The 13679-nt window shown below is 37.6% G+C and overlaps 2 non-coding genes across 2 annotated transcripts; both read right to left on the bottom strand.

Moving 5' to 3' along the window:
- Positions 1-1352: 1352 nt before the first annotated feature.
- On the bottom strand, positions 1353-1424 carry TRNAK-UUU (transfer RNA lysine (anticodon UUU)). Its single transcript has one exon. It is a non-coding gene; the product is annotated as a tRNA-Lys (tRNA).
- A 19-nt stretch (positions 1425-1443) lies between these two features.
- Positions 1444-1515, bottom strand: TRNAC-GCA (transfer RNA cysteine (anticodon GCA)). The gene has a single exon. It is a non-coding gene; the product is annotated as a tRNA-Cys (tRNA).
- Positions 1516-13679: the final 12164 nt, after the last annotated feature.

Here is a 13679-nt window from a genome sequence, read left to right as displayed (position 1 = left end):
CCACAATCTAGATGGTGAGCATCAATAATCAGGGGGTTGCTTAATGCACACAGTCTACTGTAATATGCAATGCAAAAATACATTATGAATATTTAGTTATCTAATTGGCCAAGATTTAAAAACAACAATGGATAGAACCAACCAAATAGTTGTCGTATTCATTATAATCAAGACCTTCTTGTTAGTTGAACCCCTTAGCAACCAAGCGGGCCTTATACCTCTCAATGGAACCATATGCTTTTCTATTAATCCAAAAGAAATTCAATGACGTTTTCTGACTAGGGAAGGGGTACAAAAGACCCAGTTCAATTCTTGATTAGAACAATGAACCCCTCATCCATGGCTTTCCTCTAGCGTGGGGACAATGGTGAAATCGGAAGGTTCAATCTAGGTGAGATCAGGAACGGTATAAGTGGCAAGATAAGCTTCAGGGCTCTAAGTACCATCTTTATTGCAAGTGACCATTGGATGAGAATTTGTCGGATGGCTAGCAACGGGTAGATCAACCATGAGACCGATTTGTGGAAGAGATAAATAAGGGTCGGACAAGGTTCGATCAAAGGTGTTAGACGAAGGGGAGGACTCAACCAAAGGTAAAGTGGGTAGAGGGGTGCAGCTAGGGTTTTGTGGGTGAGTGTTCGCCAAACTAGAGTTTGATAAGGAGGGGATTCCAGAGGTCAAGCTAGGGTTGGACTGGGTAGGTGGAGTAACCAAAGGAGGAAGGATAGGAAGTGGGACCAATAGAGAAGGGAGAGAGGAATTCTGTTGGGAAGGGGGGGGTCCTCTCACTAAAACGAATTCTCAGCTCACCAAAGATGACATGGAAAGAAATAATTAATTTCCCAGTTGTTGGATCATAACACTTATACCCATGATGCCGCGAACTGTAACCTAGAAAGGCATGGAGATTGGATCGAAAATCAAGTTTGTGTTTGTTAAAAGGCCTAAAAAGAGGATAACAAACACAATAAAAAACACAAAGAGTTTTACAGTCAAGGGTTTCTCCAAAGAGTTTAAACAAGGGCGAAACATTACCCAGAACTAGAGTGGGCATCATATTAATCAAAATACAATACTTTCGAAGGCATGACTCCTATATTTGCGTGGATTGTGAGAATGGGCCAACAAAGTTAAACCGGTTTCAACTGTGTGGTGATGTTGCGGTTCCACAATCCCACTTTGTTCATAAGTGTGAGGGCAAGGTAAACTACGGTCAATATCAGAGTCTATAAGGAACCTGAGGACTGTACGATACTACCCAACTCAATCGCTATGAAAACGTTTGACATCTTTCACATCTCTACTCTCCTACATCTCCTACATCTCCAAAAGATAATATCAAAAATATGAAACGCCGTCTGTGGAATCGAACCCACGACCACGTGGTTAAAAGCCACGCGCTCTACCAGCTGAGCTAAGACGGCCAATTAAACCTAATTAATCAGGGCCCAACCGGGTTTGAACCGGTGACCTCTTGATCTGCAGTCAAATGCTCTACCACTGAGCTATGGACCCCGAATTATCCCAGTTATCCATGGCTTGGTTACTGATTATAGACTTTGCCACATCCATCCATCTTCAGCCTACTCTAGCATCCTTCGTTGAGCTCTTTGGTTTGCTGATCAGTCACAGGTCATTGTTAAACTCATCCTCTGATTCTCTTCAGCTTACCACAGCTAATATTGTGACTTCTCAATCTGGTCATGGAACATCTAACTCTCTACTGCTCTTCGACTTCTCTCAACACAACTTCCCATATCGTTCCAATGATGGCCGTTTTAATCACAACCGTTGTTCTGTCCGTAATCATTCTAAGTAGCCATCCTCTGATCCACGATACTCTTGTCAAAAATATCCTGATCAGAATCAATCATCGATTTCTCATCATGCACCTAACTTCTCTTCACAGCAGCAATCCTTCAGTCGTTCTCTAATCCAACATCCTGTTCTTCGGATCATCAAGGGTCATCTTGTCAGATTTGTTCTCAAGGTGACTATTATGCTTCTCATCACCCATGACGGTTCAACAACGCATTTCTTGGCACAATTTTTTCTCTCTGGCCTGTCTTTTTGAGTCTTGGTACTTCTTACTGGATCTTAGACACTAGTTCTAATAATCATCTGACTGCAGATGTGAGTAATCTAGTAGCGGGTTTCACCTTATTTTGGTTCTGACCAGATTGTTATCAGTAATGGCCTTCCTCATTCTAATTCTGCTATGGGTTCTGCTACTTATACTTGTAATGGCCGTGATATTACTCTTGTACAATGTTCTCTGCCAATAACAATGTTTTGTTTCAGTTCTACTCATCTTTACTTCTAATTAAGGACTCTCAGACGAACCAGAGGGTGTTTTGCTGCCAGAGTGACAGCAGTTTATATGCTTTGCCACTTCCACAATTACTACTACCACTCCTGCTGATGTTCATACCAGTGCTCTAATCACCGACGGGAATTAAAGGCTTGGACACCCATCATTCAAGACAGTTCGATACATTGCCAAGGCTTTCTATTTGCCTTGACATCTCTTAGACACACTGCTTGTGGTGCTTGTGAACGTGCTAGGAGTCATAAACTCCCTTTTCTGTCTGGGACTGTACTAGTTCTGCATGACCTGCCAAATATCTTTGCAGGTTTCGTCCGAAAGCAATGAGTTTTATAAAAGAAATTGATCGAAACCTGGTTTCAACTAGTTTCGGTCGAAATTTTGGTGTGCTTCAATGGAAATATTGAATAGAAACAAAATCTGTCTAGTTTCGTTTAAATTTAAAAAAAAATGCAAGCATTTCGACTGAAATTTCAAAGGTTTCTATCAAAATTTATTCCATGTTTCAAATTTCTTTCATGTGTAATAACATTCTTTTAACTTTTTACTCATTTTTGGACTTTGCAATGCTTTCACTTTATCGTTTAAACAATGAATTTGATAATTAGTATTTTAGCATCCTAACTTCTCTTTCTCCTTGATGATATTGTATTGTTTTTTTAATATTCTTAAGGAATTGTTCATTATTTTGTCATTAACATATTTTCAACTTTTTTTGTTTTTGGGTTAACATACAAATGAAAAGAAAAATATAAAAATCATTTTTGTTGGTTTAGTTAACATATAAATGGAATAAAAAATAATAAATAAAAAAACATTACAAAATATTCGAAAATAATGTAGAAATATCTAGATAACGAATGAGTGAATTTTGGCTCTGATTCTGACCTTGATTTTGGTCTTAATTTTGGCATTGATTTTGGCCTTGTTTGGCCCTGATCCTGATCCTAATCTAGGCCCATGATTTTGGTCCTGATCCTGGCCCTGATTTGAATTTGGACCCTCCACCCATATGGAGAGGAATTAATTTTAATCTACATAAGTGAATACTTGACACGTGTCAAATTCCTAAAACATAATCATATTTTGTAGAAAATTTTATAAAAATAAATTATATCATCATTCCCAATGTAGTAAGCATCCATCTGATTTTGGCCCTAATCTTGACCCTAATTTTGGCTCTAGTCTTAATGTTAATTTGACCTTGATCATATACTAGATTTTTATCCTAATTTTCATATTAATTTTGAAATTACTATTAATTTCGATTTTGACCTTCAGTCATTTTGACCATATTAGACTATGAGTTCATTTTTTATATTATTTTTAAGATAATTTTTTTGAACAAAGTCATTTTTAGTTCCCAAAAAACATTGATTTTTTTTTTTTTTTTTTGAGACTAAGGAGAGATAATATATTATAAATAGTAAAAACTAGTATATAGAGAATTAATATCTAACAAATCTACACCCCCCAACTTTTCATCCTTAATATTGACATCTTTCTTTTGCCTCAAATGCGATATTTCATAAAAACTTATTAAGGATAAATAGTTGTGTTTATAACTAAAATATCATTTTCTTAAACTACGGAAAAAATATCAATACTAAATTATCGTTGATTTACTTGTTAACAAGGTTTTGAATATAGATTTTTTTTTTGTTGAATAAGGATATCAATGGGAGAGGTTTTCAATTAATATCACCAAAGCAATGGGAGACTTTCAGAGCTTAATAAAGAATTATGGAGTGTGAATTTATTTATGTTTAAAGCAACACTATCAACTTATTAACTATTTTATCATTTTGTAGGAGTTTGAATCATCTTATATTTCTATGTGAAAAACCATAATGGATTATGGTTTGAATTAGATTTTTGAATTCAAGTTTTTAATTTTGAATTCAAATTTGAAAATTATAAACGAATCTTGTACAACAACTATGTTTATTTATAAATACATAAGACTTACCCATCAAGGTAAACAACCTACTTATCAAAATTAGAGTTTTTCTTTGCATTCTTTCATGGTATTAGAGCTAAGGTTTTGAGATTTCTTTTTTCTTCCCCCAAAACACTATATTTTCAATGCCCACTGCTAACACTCCATTTCTCATCACCAATCTCTCCAACCTTGTTTCTGTCAAGCTTGATGGAGCAAATTATCTCATGTGGAGAGAACAATTAGAATCCATTTTTATTACCTGTGATCTTATGCATCATCTTGATGGTACTGGATCAATGCCAAATCAAACTGTCACTACTGGAGAAACTCAAATGCCGAATCCAGCATTTCAAACCTGGAGAAAGAATGATCATTTTGTTTGAGCATGCATCAATGCCACCCTCACACCGTCTCTTTCTTCTTAGATTCTTGGCCTTCAAATAGTGAAAGATATATGGGATTCTCTTGCACAACTTTTCCGACAACAGTCCACTACTTGAAAGACTTATCTTCGCAATGAATTGCAGATGATCAATAAAGGAACGAGCACAATTACGGACTATCTTCACAAAATTAAGTCCATCCATGATTCCTTAGCGACAATCAATGACAAGGTAAATGATTCTGACTTGGTAGCATATACATTAAATGGTCTTGGTTCGGATTATCTCACTTTCATCATCACTGTGGAAAATATTACCCCACCCATTACCTCAACCGACCTAAGAGCCAAACTACTTACTCATGAGCAACGGTTACGCCGTGGCTATGGGAACATCCAATCAATCTTAATTGATTCCCATTCCCCTACTGCATTACTTGTTACAGATCATCCTAAATTTAATCGGCCTAATAATAGTATTAAATCTTATCCACCCAACAACCGAAACCCACCTAGATCCGACTTCCGAAATTCATCAAATGGCCCTCCAAGATCTCAAAATTCCTATAACCGACCAAACCAAAACACCTTTAATACTAATTCCTTCAAATGTCAAATATGTGCTAAGCAAGGCCATTCGGCCAATAGATGTTATTTCCGTTATGCCCAGAGCCGAAATAATCATAATCCACCACCTCACATTCCTTATGCTGGCTTACATGGTACCCAAAATACCCAACACATTACACCACAGAATGATGCATAGTGGATACCGGATTCAGGTGCTACTAGCCATATGTCATTTGATCTAGCCATGCTACATCAATCTGCCACTTACAAAGGAGAAGACCAGGTTTCAGTTGGTGATGGTAAAAACTCCCTATAACTCATATAGGCTCATCAATTTTGAAAAAAATTCAAATCATTTATCTCTTAATGACATACTAATAGTTCCCCAATTGTCAAAGAATTTAATTTTCATTTCTCAACATACGTCTGACAATAATTGTTCGGTTGAATATTTTCCATGGGGTTTCTGTGATAAGGATTTGGAGTCAGGCATCACTCTACTGAAGGGTCCAGTCAAAGATAAATTGTATTCTTTCTTGTTCAATGATGTGCCTCCTTTGGCTCTTTATGGAAATAAAGTTCCTTCTGATGATTGGCATCGCCGGCTTGGTCATCCTTCTTCTGCAATACTTACTCATTTGAGAAATAGTGTCTTATTTAATTCCTTTGAAACACTTGGATCCAATAAAATTTGTGATGCTTGCCAACTAGGCAAACATCACAAATTGCCATTTTCTATTTCAGTTAGTCGAACTACTCAACCATTACAGCTTATTCATTGTTATTTGTGGGGTCCCACTAAAACTTTGTCAATTAGTGGATTCAATTCATATATTATTTTTGTTCATGATTTCAGTCGATTTACTTGGTTTTATCCTCTACGATTTAAATATGATGCAATTCATTGTTTCAAGCATTTTAAAAATATGGCTGAAGACTTGATTTCTACTTCTATTAAATTTTTTCAAAGTGATGGAGCCTTAGACTTAACAAGGGGAGCTTTCAAAAACTATCTTGATGAATGTGGCATTGTATCCAAGATTTCATGTCCTCATACTCCAGAACAAAATGGAGTTTCAGAAAGAAAACACAGACACATTACAGAGATGGGTTTATCCCTTCTATTCCAAGCTCACATGCCCAAAGAATATTGGTTAGAAGCCTTTACTGCTACTGTCTATTTAATAAACCGGTTACCTACACCGGTATTGCAAGGAAAATCTCCTCATGAAGCATTGTTTTGGCTTAAAACCAAATTATTGTTTATCGAGAGTTTTTGGCTGCCTTTGTTACCCCAACTTGACACCCTACAGAGAAGACAAATTATCCCCAAAGTCCAAGGCTTGTGTCTTTCTTGGTTACAGTCTTTATCACAAGGGTTATAGATGCTTAGATAAGGACACTGGCAAGGTATATTTATCTAGACATGTTATTTTTGAAGAAAAGGAATTTCCCTTTTCAAATCCCCCATCACACCAATCATCAAACAAACCGCCAATCGAACTTATTTCTCTACCTATTTTCATCCCACACAACCCACCAAATGTGCCTCCACTCACTTCACATTCTTCTTCACCTATTTCAAACAACCAACCATCACAAACAGCCCCTACAACATCATCACCAGCCATATCAATGGCAAATCCAACCCAAGATGTTAATCAATCCCCACCAACAATAGACCAACCATAGCGCCAACCATCTCATCCTATGATTACTAGGAGTAAAACCAATTCCGCCAAACCAAAAATCCCTCTCTTTACTCACTATTAGACACCCAATACCTCAAACCTTTCTTACCACCATCTCCAACATCCCAACTGAACTTAAAACCTACAAATCAGCTTCAAAAGACCCAAAGTGGATTGATGCAATGCAAAAAGAATACAATGCCTTGATAGACAATCAGACTTGGAACTTGGGGCCTTACTCTAAGGGTATGAATATTGTAGGTTGTAAGTGGGTGTACAGGATCAAGACAAAAAGTGATGATTCCATTGACAGATACAAGGCACAATTAGTTGACAAGGGGTTCAACCAGCAAGCAGGAATGGATTTTCATGAAACATTTAGTCCAGTTGTAAAGCCAGCCACCATTCGGACAGTATTAATCGTTGCACTATCAAAGTCATGGCCAATACATCAACTTGATGTGAAAAATGCCTTCTTGAATGGCAACTTAGCAGAAGATGTTTACATGGAACAACCACATGGGTTTGTTTCCACATCTAAACCAACCTATGTTTGTCATCTACAAAAAGCAATTTATGGTCTCAAGCAAGCTCCACGAGCTTGGTTTCACAGATTCAAAACATACCTACAAGGAGAAGGTTTCAAGCAAAGCATGGCAGATTCTTCCATGTTTACACGCAACACCCAAGGTAGAATGACAGTATTGTTATTATATGTAGATGATATAATATTAATAGGAGCCAATGACGCTGCAATTCAAGAGGTTATTCAAAGCCTGGGCAAAGAATTTGCAATGACAGATTTGGGACACTTGCATTAATTCTTCGGAATTGAGGCTAATCGAAGTTCAGATGGTCTTTTACTCACTCAAAGTAAATACTCCATCGATTTATTAAAGTGCTACAAAGTTATGCCTCTGCAATGACACTGATCCAACACCACTCCTACGATCCAACCCAACACTTAGTAGGAGCCTTACAATATCTGACGATCACTAGACCAGATATCTCCTATGCAGTCAATCAAGTGTGTTAGTTCATGCAATCTCCCACAGAAGATCATCTACAAGCAGCAAAACGTATTTTATGTTATGTCAAGCATACTATTGGTGCTGGTGTTCTCTTGAAACCAACCCAACTTTCTTTCATAGCTGCTTATACTGATGCAGATTGGGCAGGATGTCCAGACACACGCCGATCAACTAGTGGGTTTTGCACTTTTCTTGGGGATAATTTATTATCATGGTCTTCCAAGAAACAACCTACAGTATCTGGATCAAGTACAGAAGTTGAGTACAAATCCCTTGCCATCACAGAATCTGAGTTACTATGGCTTTCTTATGTTGTACGTGATTTGCAAGTGCAACTTCCAAGAGGAATGGACATTTGCTGTGATAATGTGTCTGCAACACAAATGGCTGCAAATCTAGTGCTACATGCTCGCACAAAACATATAGAAGTGGACTATCATTTTGTCCAAGACTTGGTTCAAAACAACACCTTAAAAGTGCACTTTGTTCGGTTGGATGATCAAATTGCAGATGTGTTTATTAAGGACTTAACATCACAAGCTTTCTTCAAGCATAGAGACAAACTCATGCACTTGCCAATGCAGAGTTTGAGGGGGGATGAGAGACCATAACGGATCTGTTATGGCTTGAATTGATTTTGAATTCAATTTTTGAATTCAAGTTTTTTAAGTTTTGAATTCAAATTTGAATATTGTAAACGGATCTTGTACAACAATCATGTTTATTTATAAATACATAAGACTTACCCATCAAGGTAAGCAACCTACTTATCAAAATTAGAGTTTTTCATTGCATTCTTTCACTATGAGTTTTATTTTTAGTTTAATTGTGATACTTTTTTTTTTTTTTTTGAATTCCCCTTAAATTTAATATTTTAGGTCCACAGAATATGACCAATTAAGGCTAGGGACAAGGCACCCAATGTGCCAATCGAGCCAACGTAGGCCAAGATAGGGTCAATTAGGGTGAGGGACAGGGAGGCCAACCCATCCCGACTTCGCCCAATTAGGGCCAATCAAGGTTGGAATGGATCTTGGTTTGGCCCTATAGGGCTTAGGTCTAGGGACAATAATCCTTGGCCCGGAACTAGGGTTAGGGCGGGAATTTGCTCATATTATAATAGGGCTACAACTGGGCCAGGCTGGGCCGGGCTTTTGCAATCCCAAGCCTAGCCCTATATGTTCTAATCTGAGCCCATTCCCGCACTGACCCTAGTTTAGGGCCAAAGATTATTGTCCCTAGCCCTGAGCCTTACAGGGCCAAGCCAAGCCCATTCCCGCCCTAATTGGCCCTAATTGGACCGGGTCGGGATGGGTTCGCCCTGATTGGCCCTAATTGGCCCTAACCCTGATTGTCCCTAATTGGCCCTGGCCTTGACCCTGATTAGCCCTGATTGGCCCTGTCCCTAGCCCTGATTAGCCTTGATTGGCCCTGTCCCTGGCCCTAATCGGCCCTAACCTTGATTAGCATTTGTTTATGACCCTAATTGACCTTATCTTGGCCCTAGCCTTAATTGGTCCTATCCTTGGACCTAAAATATCAAATGTAAATTCATTAAAAAAATATAATAATAATAAAAATAAAAGTATCATTAATAAACTAAAAACAAAATTCATAAAAATATAAGATAATTCAAGCTCATACAAAATGATAAAATAGTCAATAAGTTGATAGTGTTGCTTTAAACATAAATAAATTCATACTCCATAATTTTATATTGATCTCTAAAAGTCTCTCATTGCTTTGATGATGGAAATTGAATACCTCCCCCATTATTTTGGTGATGGAAATTGAAAACCCCTCCCATTGATATCCTTATTCAACAAAAAAAAATCATATTCAAAACTTTGTTAACAAGCAAATCAACGATAATTTAGTATTGATATTTTTTTCGTAGTTAAATAAATTATATTTTAGTTACAAACATGGATATCTATCCTTAATAAGTTTTTTTTTTCTTCTTCTTCTTCTGAAATATCACATTGGAGGCAAAAGAAAATGTCAATATTCATGATGAGAAATTACGGGTGTAGATTTGTTAGATGTTAATTCTCTATATACTAGCTTTTATTATTTATAATATATTATCTCGCCTTAATCAAAAAATAAAAAATCAATAACTTTTTGGAACTAAAAATGACTTAGTTCGAAAAATGAAAATTATCTTAAAAATAATATAAAAAGTGAACTCATAGTCTAATATGATAAAAATGAATGAAGGTAAAAGTCGAGACTTAGAGTTATATCAATGTTATTGTGAAGATTAAGGTAAAAGTCTAATACATGATCAGGGTCAAATTAACATTAAGACTAGAACCAAAATTAGGGTCAGGATCGGGCCAAAATTTAGTGAATGCTTACTACATTGGTAATGAAGATATAATTTATTTTTATTATCTTTTTACAAAACATCCAGACTCAAATCACGGCCAAAATCATGGGCCTAGATCAGGGCCAAGATCATGGCCAGAATCAAGGCCAAGATCAGGGTCAAGATCAGGGCTAGAATCAGGGTCAAAATCAGGGCTAGAATCATGGCCAGAATCAGGGCCAAGATTAGGGCCAAAATTAGGGGCGGGCTGGGATGGGATGGGCTGGGCGGCCCAGAGAGTAATCCCAGGTCCGCCCTTGGCCCTAGTTCAGGGCCAGAATATTTTGGCCCTAACCCGCCGTTAGGGCCAAAATCTTTAGCCCAAGCCCTATTCGAGCTCAGGGCGGGTCAAGGCCGCCAGGGCCAAACTTGCACCCCTATATTATAACATATAGGATTGGGCTTAGGATTGCAAAAGTCCGGCCCTACCCAACCTTGTTGCAGCCCTAATATCTAATTGACTAGTTGAACATGATTCTTTAATATTAGGAAAACAACTTTTTAAGAAGCTTTTGAGTTTAATAAATGAAACTAAAAGTTTGATGCTACCAAGTAAAACAAAAACATATCCATTGCAACATAAATGTGTACTTAATGCTTCATTGAAGAGGCTACTTCATGCGATGGGACTAACAATACGACCGTGCTTAGATCGAACAAAGTCGTTTTTATTGGTACTGCACATCTCCTTTATTACTTCTATTCATCAATAGAGAAGCTAAAGTTCATTGAAAAATCAAAGAAATGATAACCTCAATAAACAATCAATGAATTGAAACTTGAATATGAAATCAAAGAAATAGCTAAGTAGTGAGAAAGAAGACAATTTGAAGGGCATAGATCTAATTACTAAGCCAAGTGATAAAAGGTAATTTGTGAAACCCTCCAATAATAGCGGTCGATAAGAAAATTAAATCACAAAAGCAATAGTCAATGGTCGATCTAATTTTTAATTTTTAATTTTTTAATTTTTTTTGTAGAAATTTATAGACGTGACTGAAGGTTAGGAAAATTAAACAGTGGATGAAGGTCGGGTGTGGTAAAGGTTGAGCCCTTATTTCTTTTAGTAAGCCCATAATTCAGTCCTTTGCTCTAACGTTTGATCAGTAAGATTTGCATTCTTGGGTCACAGGATGCTATTCTTCTGTGGCATGAAAAATAACGACCCAAATACTGTTCCAAGGTTGTTCTAAGGTCGGTGCTATCTTTGTAGTTCAGGTAAATGTTTTTGGAACGAGGCGAGAACATTCTATTATATTATATACAAGTAATTTACATAAATAATTACATGAAAGAAGCACTTTTCCTGCGCCTCTTCATGAATGAAGCCATGAAGGTTTGCAATCGCAGCTTCTTTGGAACCAGAACTAGTCTCGCTAATATATCCACACACCAATTTGTTTCACGAACTTGATGCACCACCCTACGTGAGCTAAGCTTATCTTAGAGCACGAGAATATCCGCCAAAAGTCCAAGGACGTACAAGGTCAGAGACTATTATTAATCTGAACAATGTTGGATGAATCTTGTTTGGTCTAAAATGAGCCTACAAACAAGACTCACGTTTTTGTTTTGTTTTTTTTTTTTTGGTAGAACTCACGTTTTTGTTAAGAACTTTTCAGAGAGAGATTTTCACTTTATTAATCCAATCTTTTGTCTAGCCTCATTTTCTTTGTTGTTTGGCATCAGTCAGATCGAACCTCCACCAAACTGTGGTGCATGTTTATTCTTCTCCGTCATCTATCCTGTTGGTAATACATCAAAAGTAATTCAATTCAATTAATTGATGGGGAAAAAATTCCTTACCTGGATTCGCTTTCCCTTACTTGAAGTATTCGTAGCGGAAGTCTAGATCCACGTTCTCGTTCCACCACCAAAGATTTACCGGCGAGATTCCACAATCACAGGGAAAGGGAATAATATCCACAACCCAAATGCCGTGGATTAATGGAATGAAGATCAAATACTAGGAAAGAAGAATTTCTAAGCCTGCGATTCTAAGAGAGAGGGAGAGAGAGATGGAGCCGCCGTTTCTCAGAGATTCGCTCGTTCGAATGAATCACTCAGTTACTTACTCACTAATGCGGTGGTTACCAAAATATATAACCCTATTTTGTAACCGCCCTAATAGTGAGTTTCCAATATTGCCCTTGGGCATTTAATTTATTAATCAAATTAATAAATTCCAACAGCTCCCACTTGCACAAGGGCAAGTGTTAATCTTTCAATGTGTCCCAGACACACTTGTATATCCCAGATATACACATTCAATCTCTCTGCTATGTATCCCAGATACATAGACCTCTTGTGTCCCAGACACACATGCATATCCCAGATATACATATATATTGATCTCTTCATTATGTATCCCAGATACATAGACCACCTGTGTCCCAGACACTAATATCCACAAGTCATACTGGAAAAATGGGTTGTGCGACCGGTGATATACCTGCACACGTGAGCCCCAAACTAGAAACCTTCCCGAGAGGCCGAATGGCACATCACTCATAGAAACAAATCAAATAAGCATTAGTATAACACGGTGTCCTAGGTTTATTCAAACTCACCGGACTAAAGGTATCTTGATCCCTCCGAGAGATCACCTTCTTGTCCTTAAAATGTTCACTCTTTAACAACACATACGGTTGGCGCCAACAAACACTTTTTAGGGTGCAGTTGAATCAAACCTTTCCTTTCGCCCCAGACCATCACTACACTTAGGATTGACTCCTTTCCCGGTAGTGCCCCTTTAGGTCGAATCAATCATGACCATAGGTAACACCCCAAAGTAGCCACATCAACCCTTCGTTTCATGATGTCGTCGAAAGTCACTAAGAATCCTAATGGACTAATGGACCATAAGGTCCAGGACTCACACAATGAGAGGAGCAGGGATCCATCCTCTTATTTCCAATGATCGCTAAGCACACATAGTATGATATATGTGTTATGGTGGAGCATTCTATATACAATAGAACGTATGTCCATCTCAACACCATACAGGTCTTAGTCTAGTCGCAACCTCTTGCGCCTAACCCGAGTTTCTTTATTGTCGCCACCCTAGCGCCACATAAAGTACTCGCACCTGGCTCCTATAGGCAACATGAATAGTGGGAACATTCATGTCGATTCTCTTCACAATAGAGAAACTCATCTTGATTCCAAATCAAGGCGACATCATGATTATGAATTGACCTACACAAAGTCATTCACAATCCGTCTCATCTCTGCTCGCCTCCAAGGCACCAGAGGCGAATGCTCGTGTGAGTGAGCCATTCTCTTGCCTATTGACATATCTTGTTTTATGCTAGCAAAACACAATCACACAGAAAGTGAATAAAAAAAATGCTGGAATGAACTCAT

Source organism: Hakea prostrata, chromosome 7 (assembly GCF_041222555.1).
Source record: "Hakea prostrata isolate BN-2017 chromosome 7, UWA_Hpros_2, whole genome shotgun sequence".
Taxonomy (NCBI): Eukaryota; Viridiplantae; Streptophyta; class Magnoliopsida; order Proteales; family Proteaceae; genus Hakea; species Hakea prostrata.
Note: the sequence above shows the minus strand (reverse complement) of the source record. Positions and strands in the feature narration are given on the sequence as shown.